This window comes from Fukomys damarensis, unplaced genomic scaffold, assembly GCF_012274545.1.
Source record: "Fukomys damarensis isolate Sample0158 unplaced genomic scaffold, DMR_v1.0_HiC HiC_scaffold_7, whole genome shotgun sequence".
NCBI lineage: Eukaryota > Metazoa > Chordata > Mammalia > Rodentia > Bathyergidae > Fukomys > Fukomys damarensis.
Window position 1 is genome coordinate 20263203 of NW_022900919.1, and position 12759 is coordinate 20275961.

Consider the following 12759-nt stretch of genomic DNA (forward strand, 5'->3'; position numbering starts at 1 on the left):
GCTGGGGTTCGAATTTGGGACCTTGTACTTGCAAGGTAGGCAGTGGAACCACTGAGCTAAATTCGCAGCTGAATTAGAGGAATCTTGAGTTGAAGATCTTTAAATCTTGAAAGTTAATATTGAGCACTTTTTTTTTTTAGACAGGGTCTCACTATCTAGTTCAGACTGCCCTGGAACTCACTGTGTAGCCAGGCTGGTCTGGAACTCAGTGATCCTCCTGCCTCAGCCTCCTGAATGCTGGGATTACAGGCGTGCGCTACCACACCCAGCAATATTGAGCTTCTTGAAAAAAATTTTTTCTCTCCTACTTACCGGGTAGAAATAAAAAATATCCTGGAATAGTAAGATAAGCTGGAATTGGCAGAATTAGGCTAGTACTTGAGAGGCTGAGGCAGGAATATCACTATACATCTGAGACCAACCTGAACTACATATCAAGTCCTTATCTCAAAAAGACGATAAAAAAATTAAGCCCAGCTTGAGAGACTTAGCCAGGCCACCTCCCCCCCGCAAAAGGCTGGAGGCATAGCTAGTGTAGAGGCCTTAGGTTGAATCCCCAGTACTGCTTACACACATGCACACTCATTCAAACAGCCTTGGGACCAGAAATCTATAATAAGTAGTAAATAGAAAAAGCAGTTGCTTCAGCCTGAGGTCTCACTCAGCAAGTCTCTTGTATCACCTCACTCACTTCTTGCTCCCAGTCTGTGCCCTTAAAATTTCTTGCATCCGAGGACCTTGACCCTGTGGTGTGGACACCCAGGCTGGTGCCCCTGTGTCACCCCCAGTTCCTCCGTCTGAGCTCAGCCTTCAGATGGATGGGCCTCAGCACATGGGGACCTCTGCCTATGGTGTCACTCTCTGGGACACTGGCCTTGCTTGGTGTCCAGTCTCCCCTCTCTTGGAGTTCCCTCCTGGACTTGTTCCTCTAGGCCTCAGTGGCCTTGGCTGCCTCCTTGTGGGAGCCCCGCCATGGCCCTCTAGGAGTTTGACATTTAAAAGGAAACTTCTTCACCTCTACACTCAAGGCATTGATACAATCTGTAACATTCTAGGACTCTGCTTGTTAAACTTGTTGCTGCAATGGGAGAAACTCAAGGAGACAGCCAAAGATCTGATGTTCTTTGCAAAGAGTCAGAAAATCCGGTCTTTGCATAAAAGATACAAATAGTTGCTTGGTGCTTCCTGTTTCCTGTTGATGTGAACCTATAAAAGGAGCTGTTTCTGTGAAATAAATCAGACTTCTCTTCGTCTCCGGTCAGGCTTGAGTGTTCTTTCCTTTCTCAATCCTCACTCCCCGACTCAGGCATGTTCGTGTTTTGACGGCTGGACCGCCACACCTCCTCACATTTCCTGTGAGTGCCATCATCCCCCAGTCTCCCCCACCCCTAAACATGGGGGTCCTCCAAAGCTCCTCCCTCCTCACACCCTGCGTATTGCACTTGGCTGCATCACAGCTCCTGGGCCCAGAGCCCCTGGCCTAACTCATTCTCTGCCTGACCCCAGCATTAGCCCTTTCTGGTTCCCCAAGAGCCCCTAGTCCCACCCTGCTGCTCCAGCCTCTGTCTTATGATGCAGACCTCAGCCTGTCCCTGCCCAGCTTCAGCACCTTGTGGCTTCCTGCGGTTCCTGTCACCAAAGGTCACACTCCCCGGACAGCACCGGCCTTCACGGTAGGGCCTGCATGGAACTTCATCACAGGTCCCCACCCCAGTATGCCTCTCCACATTCTTGCCCAGCAACTCCTTCCTGTGTCCAGCAGGGCCCTGCCTCAGTTCCTTTGCGCTCTGCTGCCTTTGTTGGGTACTGGGGGCCCCACTAGTGGTGCATCTGCCTGTTCTGAGACACAGCCTGCCACTGGCTCCAAGAAGCCTTTCTGAGTCTGGGAGGCCCAACCCTGCTGTGCCCCCTGCATGCTCCTATCCATACCTAAGGCTCCTACTTGATCCTGCCCCCACCTCTTCTGTTTTTCACACTCATGCCTACCCTGAGATTCACAGCTGTCTGCCACCCTGGGTCGGTGCACAAGATAGCAGCTCAGTTGGGTTTTGCCAGCTGCCTCTCTTCACTGAGATGCATTTACGTGCAAGAGGCATGTGAATCCCACAACCATAGCCTGGAGAACAGTTTCCCTGTACCATCCTCTGGTAAGATGACACATGTAAGTTAAGTTGTAACTTCAGTATTTACCCATGGAATTACACAGCTGAAGACACATGTAAAAATTAAACCAGGTGCATTGGTCCTATAATCCCAGCTAACTTGGGAGGGTGAGGCAGTAAGATCCCAAGTTCAAGGCCAACCTGGGAAATTTAAAGAGCCCCTGACTTGATACAAGAACTAAAAATGACTGAGAATGTATCTCAGTTGTAGAGCACTTGCTTGGCATCTTCAAGGCCCTAGGTACAATCCAAAGTGTCAATAAATAGAAAAGTGTCCCAGTGATGTATTTTTGAAATGTCACAAAAGGCAGTGGAGAACCACACCTCTTACCTACTGTAGCTAAATCTCTGGGTCAGAGTCTGTGTTTTCCTTTTTTTTTTTTTTTTTTTTTTTTTTGTTTTTTTTTTTTTTTTTTTTTTTGGTTTTTTGAGACAGGGTCTCACTATGTAGTTGAGACTGACCTGGAACTCACTGTGTAGTCCAGGCTAGTCTCAAATTCACAGCGATTCTCCTGCCTCAGCCTCCCGAATGCTGGAATTACAGGCGTGCACCACCACACCCGGCATCTTTGCTTTTTTTAATTACAACTCGAGGCTGTCCTAATGAGATGACTTGTTTTCATAGTATGTATTTCCCTTTGGCTTCTGTTTAGGGTTTGCCATAAACTTTATTTGCAGTAAAGATGGACAGAGCAGATAAAGTGTGAGGCCTGGTGCTCAGCCCTTGACCTGCTACCTCATTCACCCTGACAGCAGCCCTGCAAGGTTAGCAGGTGGCTTCAGCAGTGAGAGGAAGGGGACCCTGCAACTCAGAGCAACTCAGACCACACCACTATACTGTTAATGCCCCGAGAAGTACCTGATAGGGACAAAAGGACAAAAGAAGAGGACAGTAAAATGAAAATGATACATTAGCTATGGTTATTGAACTCAGATCTATCTCACTAAGCTACATCCCAGGTTTGTTTTTTTCGGAGAGTGGGTACTGGGGATTGAACTTGGGACCTTGTTGCTTGCAAAGCGAGTGGCGAAACCACTGAGCTAAACCCCTGGCCCAATTCCCAGGCTTTTAAAAAATTTTTGTTTTGAGAAAGGGTCTCACTGAATCTCTAAATTACCCAGGCAGGGCTCTAACTCACAGTCTTCCTGCCTCAGCCTCAGAGTGCTGGGTTTGCAGACATGTACTACCACACAGGGCTTAACTACTTTTTTTTTTTGTACACATAATTCACTTTATTTGTTTAAAAATATGGAACAGCATGAATTTGCATGTCATCCCCATTCATTCATGAGCAAGGGCCCAGCTAATCTCTATTCCAGTTTTAGTGTATGAGCTGCTGCAGTGAGCATAATTTTTAGTCCCTTCCCTGGTTGTAGCAGGACTCTCCACGCTGTAGTTGATCTAACTGAGCCCATGGCTGGTGATCTCTTTTCCTGGCTCATTGTCCCTCATGGGGTCCTGTCTCAGCCAGGGAGTTGAACAGGGGCCCCTGTGCTGGCCTGCGGTACCCATGATCTCTCACAGCTGGCCCTAGAGATGGTCACGTGGAGGAAGACTCCATTAAGCTTTGCTAAATCCTTGCACAGAAAATCAGTCTTTCCTTTTCTCACCCTCTTGATGAAACAGCCCAGGGCTATGAGGGAAATGGAAGTAAAATTATGTGAGCGAGCTGTGTGTGGTGGCACATGCTTGGAATCCCAGCACTCCAGAGGCTGAGGCAGGATCACTGTGAGTTCAAGGCCACCCTGAACTACTTAAAGGCGTTGTCTCAAACAAAACAAAAGAAACTATTAGTAATAAGGAGATCTGGAGACAGTGGCTGAGTCGAACTGGCTTTCCATCCCTGTTAGTGTAACTGAGCTCATGCCGGTTCTGCTTTTAAATATTTTTAGTCATGTTAATTTGGAAAGAATAAACTGAGGCATTGACCTGGAAACCTTTATGGAAGAGATGAGACAGCAGAGCTCTGTACTCAAAACTTGAAAAAATCAAACCAAACCAGAAAACTGTGAGGAAGTTGAAGAAACAGACTGTCTGGCTTGGGAAGTGGGAGTGGGCACTGTGCCCTTGTGCCCTATGTGTGGTTTCATAAAAATATGGTGACTGCTTAAATTTGTTACAGTAAAAGACACATTGCCATGAACCCCCTCTAATACTCCCCTTGCCTCACATACACTCATCCCATCATTTTTGCTACTTTCTTTTTGTTTGTTTGGTTTTTGAGACAGGGTCTCATTACATAGTTGAGACTGACTTGGAACTCACTATGTAGCCCAGGCTGGCCTCAAACTCACAGCGATCCTCCTGGCTCAGCTCCCAAGTGCTGGAATTTACAGGTGTGCGTCACCATGCCCGGCTATTTTTGCTACTTTCTGAAGCCACTCTGGAAGTCCTCTTTCCTGAGTGTCTTTAGTTGTGCTGTCATGGCTTCTTCCATGTCCTGAATTGATGTAAAATGTTGACTTTCATGGTATTTCAACTTTGGGATGAACCGGAAGTTGCCCAGTGCCAGATTCAGTAAATAAGGAGAATGAGGCTGTGCTGTGATGTTTTTATGAGCTGCCTTTCCTTGGGATGCCTTGGCAGCAGCAGCTTTTGTGTGTGTGTGTGTTGGGGGGAGTACCAGGATCAAACTCTGGACTTTACACTTGCTAGGCAGGCTCTGTGCCACTGAGCTACATCCCCAGCCCAAGCATTCATTTTTGACCACACCTCCTAAGGCACTCAAGAAAGAATTTCTAGAACTGCTTCAGAAAGTCACAAGAGCAATGGGATAAGTGTGTTTGAACCAAGGGATACTTTGAGGGGTATTCATGGCAATTTGTCTTAATGTAATATATTATTCTATTTAAATTTTCACCATGGTTGATCACACTGCCTAGAGTGGCTCCCTTCCCCTCTTCCTTAGGGCAGCACCTGTCCCTTCCTGTGCTCCCCCTGCCTCTCCAGTGCTACTTTCCAGACACTCCCAACACACTGGAATTCAATGCAGAAAATACCACTCTGGAGTTGTTTGGGTTGTTCAGAGCAGTATTTTAGAAGATGCACTCCCTGCTGGATTACACCCCTTCAAAGGAAGGAGTGTGCTCATCATTTTTTTTTTTTTTTTTTGTACCGGGGGTCAAATTCAGGACCTTGTGCTTTTGAGGCAGGTGAAGGCACCACTGAGCTAAATCCCCAGTATTGTTCATCTTTTTTGTAGCAGCCAAAATGAAGTTCAGTCCCTCTGACTTCTGATGGGAGTGAGAACCATGAAAGGCATTCAATATGGTAAGAGCATTTCTTTCCCTCTTTGCAGAGATCTGCTAGAGAAGTGTGATGTCCAACCTGTGCCTCCCTGTAAGGACCCTGAAGCTCTGGTAGAGAAGCTGTAAAGGTCAGCAGACTGGCAAAGCAGTCAAGGTTTACAGAAGAAAGGGCACCATACAGGATGAGTGCAGTGGGAAAGGCCCACAACACAGCTGTCCGTGTGGGCCTTCCTCCAGCAAGGTGGTGATCACCAGGCTAAAGTGGAATGAAGACCACAAAAATATACTGGAATAGCCCAATCTCACCAGGTATGAAAGGAAAAAGACAAGATAAAAGTGAAAAGATGATTTTTTTTTTTCTAATGGGGATTGAACTCTGGTCCTTGAGCTTACAAGGCAGGCGCCAGAACCACTGAGCTAAATCCCCGGCCCTAATATGAAATTGATATAAATTTGAGGAGACGAAGGAATAGAGTGATCATATGCATAGCTTTTATTCACAACTAGTAATGGGGGTGGAAACCAAGGAGTATTTTGCTTTTTTTCTGCCACTACAGCATTATTCAAGCCCTGGTCCAGTGATGGACCAAGCAGATGCTCTACAATTAATTGTTGAATGAATAAGTATCAATGGTACTTATCTTGAACCAACCACGACTGTGTACACACTGGGCCAGGAGGGAGATGGTAGGAGTGAAGCATTACCAGCAGGCGTCAAATACATTATTAATTAACTGGGGATTGAACCTAGGGCCTTTACACTGAGCTATATCCACAGTCCTTTTCCATTTCTTATGAGACAGGGCCTCACTAAATTGCTCAGGCTGGGCTCAAACTTGCAATCCTCCTGCCTCAGTCTCCCAGTGACACTTTTAAGTGACAGAGACTCTGAGCTGTGATCCCAGTGCCATACTAACTGTGACCTCAGGCAGAGCCGCCTCAGTTTATTCAGAAGCCATAAAGCCGTAAGTGGAAACCGTACAGGGCCCTGACTCTCAGTGCCAGTAGCACGGCGCAGGGTGAGGCCCAGATCTCCTCTAGGTTACAGGACCCACACTTTTCAGGTGCTACACACTACAGGGCTCTAGACTCCTAAACCATCTCGTAGGAAAGTCCTACCCTCGTCAATGATTCGTCTGAAGCAAATAGAAACCTGAGATGGTCATATCTTATAGGTTGATACTGCTATCAGTCTAAAAACGGAGCCCTCTGGGAAATGTAGTTTGGGAGAATACTGAGTCCTTGAGTGAGGTCTGTTTCCGTTTCCGGTGTCTCCTGGCAATATGAATGCTAGAGATGTGGGTCTTTGCTGGGGTTTGAGTGTAGCGTGGGGACATTATGTGGCTGCGGAAAGAGTTCCGTGGGACTGAGTCGTCCGTAGCTGCAAGACCTTAGTAAGCAGGAGTAGCTGTCACTTGAGGCCTGGGCCGCCTCTTGCCCGCCGGGTGAGCATGGCTGGGAGGAGAGCAGCGTCCCTTTGGCTCTGCTGAGCCAGGCTTTCAGGCTAGTGGACCCAGCAAGAGATATCCTTTGTCTTGACCTCTCCTCCTCACTATCAACTGGCCCCATAGCCTATGACGCACCCCAACCCCCAGGGGCTGCGTTTGCCACCAGACAGCCCTGGAGGTGGCCTGCATAGCCGAGGCTCCCGGTATAAGCCATGCTTTGCGTCTAGCCGCCCTGTCCACTGTCAAAGGGCTGAGACCAGCAGTATGACCTTCAGCAAGTCCCAGGGGTCTCTGAACCATAATACCTCCCAACTTTTCTTCTAACTCCAGCATCTTATGAAGCCTGCACCTTTAATATCCTTGCTTTTCAAGCTTTAACCTTAACTACAGTAAAGTAGTTTGGGAGGGAATTATGATGAACAAAACCTAGAACCTAACCCCAGGCGGAGATTGAGAGGTCAAAGTTTTTCAATCTCTGAAAAATAGAGCGGGCTCTGCCCGCTGCTGCTCTCCAAGGTGCTGCAGCCTCCTCAGGCCTAGGTTCGCCCTGTAGTTCTGAGGTGGCATGGCATAGTGGGCTGCATATTTCTGCCAGCCCATTCTCATTTGTCAGTATGGATACAAGTATTTTGTCAGCCTTAAGAAAATTGCTGTGTAAACACAGTTTCAAGTACTTTACCACCAGATTGGCCCTTGACCCTTACTCCTTGACGTCTTAGCAACTTTCAGAAGCTGGCTCCACACAGCGTGGAGAAGGGCCCATAGGAAGGCTTCTCCTTCACATCAGTGCTTCGGGGCCAAACTTACAATTTTTGTTTTTCGTACCGGGGATCGAACTTGGGTCCTTGCACTTGCAAGGCAGGCCACCTAACTGCTGAGCTAAATCCCCAGCCCCAAACTTGCAATTTTCACTAGTGAAAATTTGTAATTTGTGTCTCTGCTTCTAGGATTTCAAGAGTTTGATGTAGTGACCCAACTGCAGGTGGCCCTTCAGTGAGGTGATGGAAGGGGAAATGGAAGAGATAAACAATGGCTGTGGCTGTGGCCCAACAGACCCAATCTTCTGAAGTGCAGGAAGAGAGGAAGAATTCCAATAGTGAAACTGGAAAAAGAGTTCCTCTGGGAACAGGAAGTTTCCCTTCTTGGGAATGACTGGACTAGAGCCCTCCCGCCAGAGCTTTTGGCATTTCTGATGTCAGGAAGCATCAGGACTTTGGAAGGCCCTCAATCCAATGCCAGAAGCTTTGTTGTCAGTGGCTGAGACTGGACAGGTGTACAAAAGAGCAAATCCAGGAGTTGCTAGACCTGGAACAGTTCTGACCCTCCTTCCCTAGGAAATCCAGATCTGGGGCCAACAGCAGCATCCCGAGAGTGAAGTGGAGGCTGTAGCCCTGCTAGAAGATGGCTGCAGGTAAGATAGGAGAGCACAGTTCTGAGTAGTTAACATAGAGCCCCTTTGGGCAGCCAGCAGTGGGGGTGATCTATGAATCTTCTATTCCCTGGTCCTGGAAACTGCAACTTTCCTTCCAAGTTCAGACTTGCTCTTCAGGGAAGGCCCAGCTCTTGCTTTTCTGAGTGTTGCTTCTGCTGTTAAATAAGAGAACTGCCTGAAATGTCTTGAGCCACACATGTGACTGGGAGAACAATCTGCAATCTGCTGCAGCTAGCTGGAAGTAGGTGCCCATCCTGGGCACTTCTGAGCCTATTGGAGAACTGCTGAATAATTGGGTCAGTCCTCTGTGTAGTTTTGTTTGTTTTTTTAAACACAGGGTTGATCTTCTGCCTCAGGTTCCCCAGTGCTGGGGCTACAGGCATGTGCTTTCTCACCTGGAAGTCCTCGTGTTTTGTCTTGGGGTTGGCAGGCCAGGTAGAGCAGCTGCAGGAGTGGGAGTGGCCAGGCTGGGCCTTATCTCTATGGAGTCTTCACATAGCCAGACTCTCTTCTGCTATAGGCCACCACCCAAGCCAAGGACTGGAGGACAGAAGGTGGCAGGGATGTCCTGGAGGGGAATTCTCCCTGAGTCCACGAGAAACTGCTGCAGCCACCGGAACCACCGAGTGTACTGGATGGCAGTCCATCCGGTGTGGAAGTGGGGTTTTCTATGGGCCCGGGGCAGTGTCTCCTGATCCTGGGCACACTGTGGGAGGGCTGATTTGGGTCTATGCAGGAGCAGAGTCCCTGGATGGCCTCTGACGTGCAGAACAAATTGGGCTTGGAAACAAATGGAACAGTTTCTCACTTCTAGTCTCCTTTGTTTGCTTTTACATTCTTTCCTGACAGCTTTCCAGAAATGTATTAATCACGAAACAAAGCACAATTTACACATATTATAGTACCTAATTAGACTAAAGAAGTGTGATTATTAATAAGGCTTTTTTTTTAAACATGAAGAACTTAGCCAAATAAATGTCATTTGTCAAAGGGACTGTGATAGGCTGTGGACTTCACATGTCGTTGCCATTTTCAACATTTGAGTTTTTCTTTAAAAATTTCTTAAAAGTGGTTTTCAGGGCACCTCAGAAAGCCTCACCTCCATTCACTCCCAGCAGGAATGCAGTTTGTGGTTTGGACCTGGGAAGCGTTTAATGACCACTGACCGAATGAACACCTTATTCATACAGCCTCATCATCTCTCTTATATTAGACTCTCCCTAGTTTCTGTCTTCCGAAAGTAGAATCCCTTCACAGGATGCCATCATTGAGACTTTGCAAAGAGCTTTAGTTAGAGGCACTTTCAGAGATATTCCAGAAATTTGAGTTCAGAATTTCTCATGAGGTCAAAAAACAAAACTGATATGGATTGTTTAAAATCATTTCATTTAATTAGGCATGGAGGCACATACCTATAGTTCCAGCACACTGGGAAGCTGAGGCAGGAGGATGACAAGTTATACTCCAGCCTGGGCAATTTAGTGACTTAGTGAGAGCCTATCTCAAAAAGATGGATGGGTGGAGGGTCATTGCAGAGGCCCCAAGTTCAGGCTCTAATACAGCAAATAAATTAAATCAACCCACTCTTTTGGTGAGACATTGTTAGGTGGAAATTTATTCTGTTACTACCGGATATAGCTCTGCATTGTAAAGAGACTTTGGAAATAACCAGGTTCCTTTTTGCCATCATACTTCATTGGAATTGAACAAGATTCCAAAATACACTGGGCATGGTGACACACACTTGTAATCCCAGTACTTGGGAGGCAGGAGGATTGCTATGAGTTCAAGGCCAGCCTGGACTACATAGTGAGACCCTGTCTCAAACAAATAAAAACAATAAAGCTGGGCATGGTGGTGCACACCGAGCCAGCACTCGGGAGGCTGAGGATCGTTGTGAGTGCAAGACCAGCCTGGGCTACACAGTGAGTTCCAGGTCAGTCTCAACTACATAGTGAGACCCTGTCTCAAAAAAACTAAAACCAAAACCAAAACCAAATAAAAACAATAAATAAATACATAAAGATAACAAAACCTACAATTGGAATGTATGAAGTTCACTTATTGCAAAAGCTTCAACAGGTGATACATTTAGTTATTCAAATTATGCAATCCAAAATTTGTGTTCAAGAAACACATAGCAACACAAAAACAAAAACAAATTCATAGCAGTGGTGCAAATCCCAGCACTTGGGAGGCTGAGGAAGAGGTGCCTTGAGTTCAAGGCTAGCCTGGGCTATATAATGAGTTCAAGACAAGCTTCAACTACAAAGCAAGACTCTACCTCAAAAAAAAAAAAAATCAGTGGCACTGTGCCTGCCTGGCAAGCTCAAGGTCCTCAGTTCAGTTCCTGGTACTGAAAAAAAAAAAAGTCAGCAAAAATACTAGTTCTCATTTTCCTCATTCTCATGTACAGCTGGCACGGACACTGGCATCAGGTTCTGGGTACTTGTCCTGACCCAGTAGGGAAACATTCCCGGTGAATCCTGAGTGGTGCAGAGGGAGAGAGGTGGGTTTAGACTAAGCCCCAGGGCAGAGACTGGGGTGAGACCTCTGTCTGTGAAGAAGTCACAAGGCCAGGTGAGAACTTGCAAATGCCAGTGTTAGCGGTGAGCATGACCCACCCGTCCCCTTCCCCTAGAGCAGGGACCCCCCACTGGCTGCCTGCAATGACTGCTCCTTACCCCAGAACAGGCCTCTTCTCCTTTATTCCTCTCCAGGGCTCCAGCCTTCCAGTGCCCTCGACTCAGGGACATCGTCCCTAAGCCGAGAAGGTGGGGTGACATCATTGCACCTTCAGTGACTCTGATCAGTGTCTGGCCCTGCACTGTGAGCTCATCTGCAGTCTCAGTTACCATCTCAGCCGCTCAGGAGACCATCCTGTGACGAGGCCCATTTCACAGAGGGGACGATCTGTGTGGCCAACACTCTTGTCTCCATCACTACGCTGTCAGCATCCCAGCTCTGCAAACCACTTTAAGGTCAGGAAGTGTGCAGTCACGGTTACTCCTGCAAGTCCCCTCTACAGCCCGCTGGGTAAGGGACAGGCCCCTCATGATAGCAAGAAGCTGAGAGCACAAGGGGTCCTGTCCCCTAAAACTGTGCTGGGCTGCATGCCCCTCGGTGACATACCTGGGGGAAACACTTAACCCATGGGGGTCCTTCCTCACATCTACAGCCCACATCACTTCTCTGAGGCCTTTGTTCTCATCTGCATGACAGGGTGTTGCTGAACAGTCACACTAATTAATTTTAAGATTGTAATCCTAGGAGAAGGCCCAGGGCCTGACCATGACTCTTGGCAGAGTACAAACAGGATTACAAGCTCTAAAATACGTCTAAATGTACTATAAATCAAGCTAATGCACTTGAAGTCTAATCCTCCTACTTTGACAAACAGAACTGGAGGGTCGTGGGGGAACCCAGGAGATTCTGCCTGCTGTCTCTACTTCCTGCAGTCTTTGGCATCCTTCCGGCAGCAGGCTCACAGCTCTCACCAGGAGCACTTTCCGCTGTCCTTCCATGGCAGCTTCCTGAGCACCTGCTTCCCTGGCCGCCTCTTCCAGAGCCCTCCCCTCTCCCCACAGTAACACTGCCTGAATGCTTCAGGCTTCCTGCCTAGGCCGCCACACATTTCATCAGTGTTTTGCCGCAAATCAGCTTTTAAATTCATCCATCAGTTCTACTATTTTCTAAATTACTCACTTCTGCTATTACTTGGTGAGATACTATAGCTTCCTCAGTGGCGTGCCAGTGATTTAGCTCTCTCAGGGGAAAAACCAACTCTGCTTTGCAGTATTTGCCAATTTCTGAGATGTAAATACTCCCACCATGGCCAATTTCAAGCTATCAACGTGACATCACTGAGCACTGAGCTGGGGAGAGAGCTACATGATGATCTCTCTGGAGGAGGGTGGAAATGACTGAGGAGACTCCAGGAAGTGCTAAGCATGATCACATCATGAAACTGACAAAATTAAATGTCTTCAAAATGTAACAATACACTACGAACTTCACTGTGAAATTATCAAAAAGTTCACCCCCCCAAAAATTCCTTTCCAAGCTGGGTGTGGTAGTTTGTGCCTACAGTTCTAGAAACCCTGGAGGATCACTTGAGCTCAGTGTGTTTGACACCAGCCTGGGCAATATAGGAGGACCCTATTTCAAAACAACAACAAAAATCAACATGGGCATGGTGATGCACTTCTGTAATCCCAGCGATTTGGGAGGTTCAATCAGGAGGATCACAAGTTCGAGGCAAGCCTTGGCAACTGTCTTAGTTACTTTTTCTCTTTGCTGAGACAAAATACCTGATGCCCAAAGTTAAGAGAGGAAAGGTTTATTTGGCTTACAGTTTGTAGAGGTTTCAGACCATAGTCGGCTGGCTCCAAGGTAGGGTGGTGTGGCAGAGGAGGATCACAGAGGAGAAACAGCTCATGGTAGATGGTACGGAGCAAAGCAAACAAGG